Source organism: Canis lupus, chromosome 2, assembly GCF_048164855.1.
Source record: "Canis lupus baileyi chromosome 2, mCanLup2.hap1, whole genome shotgun sequence".
NCBI lineage: Eukaryota > Metazoa > Chordata > Mammalia > Carnivora > Canidae > Canis > Canis lupus.
Genome location: NC_132839.1, coordinates 12,531,916 through 12,534,076, shown reverse-complemented (window position 1 = coordinate 12,534,076; position 2,161 = coordinate 12,531,916).

Sequence of the window (2,161 nt, the reverse complement as noted above, 5' to 3'; positions counted from 1 at the left end):
ACTGTGGGCAGTGGTAGGGTGAGGGAAGGTGGGTTACTAATACAAATGAAAGCAACCAAATTAGATAAGCTCAAAGTATCTTTCCACCGCTACTGTCTAAAAAAACCTTTTTCCCTTAATGAAAGTATGCTTGAGTTCCCTTTAATGGATAATTTTTTAAAGTGTGCATTGCTATGAAAGCTAAGCAATTCTGAAATTCTTGGTGACATTGAAGAAGCAAGAGATTTGTTGCTTAAGGATTAAGACTTCATTGTGAAATTTCACCCTTTTTGTCTTGGTTTCAGAAAAGATCCCAAGAAAACACACAGCCCGGGTTGCCCAGAGGAAGAGCTAAGTCTACAGGTTCCAAACTGGATAGGGAATCAAAAATCCTGGGAAGTATCATGAGGCTGAGGAAAAGGTAACTGTATTGATTTAATGAATGCATTTACACGATGATTGATAAGTTAGCATCCAGGTTCCACTGCCTAATATTTATGGGAAGGGGTGGAAGAAGGGGATTGTGACTCTTTCTGTGATGTCCAGGGCCAGTTTAGCAGAGAAGTGCTGGAGGACTGGGTCTGCTTTAGGAAATGGATCACTGGGCTTGCTTTGAACTCTTGTTCACCACTACTTTTCGAGTCAGCTTGTCTTTGTGTTGGTAGAAGGAAAAAAACAAAAACAAAAAAAGAAAAACCTAAGACTGGCCTTTAGGTTCTAAATCAAAGTTCTGCTCTTCTGATTGCTGGTGTGGCTTTTCAAAGGCAAAGCAAGTGGGGGCATTAAAATTCCTTGTTTCAAAAAAAAAAAAAAAAAAAAAAAATTCCTTGTTTCTGTCGACCAGGAGCTGAGGGGCTTTGGTTTTGGTTTGAGTTTTGGTTTTAAGTTTTTTGTTTTTGTTTTTGTTTTTTATTCTAAGTACGAAGATAAGGATTTTTCAATGTATTTTAGATTTACCTCAAAACATCCCCAATATTTTTTTTTTTCCAATTTGGCACTTGGAGAGGACAAAGCAAGGTGAGAAAGCACTTTAACAGGGAATCTATAGAGGGTGAAAGGAGGCGTCCCTTGTCACCTAATTTCAGAGCCAGAAGGAACCAGACCACTGCCCTTAGCACACTCTTTCTTGGTAGTGACCCCTAAGTTCAAAAACATTAAATCGGTTGCCCCAGAGTCCTGCTCAGAAAGTCAGGACGAGCCCCTTCCCACCCCGATTGGCACTCGGTCCTCTTTACGCTGCCCTATGCCGCCTCTAGCGTTAGGTCGGGAAATTACTAGGAGGAGTGGGGACCGAAGGGAAGAAAAGAGATGGAGAGGGTCAAAGATACTTCCAAGGAGCCAAAAAAAGAAAAAAAAAAAAAGTGTAATACCTAAGGCAAGATGCCTGAACCTTTCCCTGGACACACACACACACACACACACACACACACACACCGGGAGCTCCCGCTGAATACCTGTGATGCTCACGTCCAACTCTGGAAGCTGAGCCTATGGGGGAGAAAGCTAACTGCTCCCCTCTTGCTCGCCACACCTTCTGCTCTGATTCAAGTGACTGTCGTTCCTCCAGCATGTCGCGGGCTTGCTCCTCGTGACACACGTCCTCACCCGGGTCTTAGATGTCTCTTTCAATCCCCCCCGCACCCCCCCCCGCCCCCCGCAACTCGCAAATCGTTACGCTGGGCACGGGTCGGCCGTCAGCCTCCACGCTGGCCCCCGAGGCGGACAGGGAGGACCCCGGGATTCCCTATTTCAGCGACAGTGCAGAGCCGGTGCCCGCCGCGAACACCGGGGAGACCCCCAGAGGTCACTTACGGGGGGGAGGGGGCGCCCTTCGTGGCCGCTGGTGCACAGCGGGCGAAAGGCGTGCAAAGGCGCGGGGGCGGGGTGGGCCGCCTCTGTGCAGGTGCCGAGGCGCGGAGCGCGGGGAGCCCCCCACCCCCACCCCCGGGGGGCCGGGACGCGGCCGCTGCGGCGGGAGCGCACAGGGCGGGGTGGCGCTGGCCGCGTGCGGGGCTCTTGGTGCGGGACGCGGGGTGACGAGGTGGGGAGAACCCCGGAACCGAGCGCGATCCGGGGGGCGCCGACAGGGGGCGGCGTCGGGGCTCCGAGACCCGGGCGGGGAGAGCGGGAGGGACCGGGCGGCGGGGGCGCGCTCGGCGGGCGCGGGGCGGGGCGTGGGGCG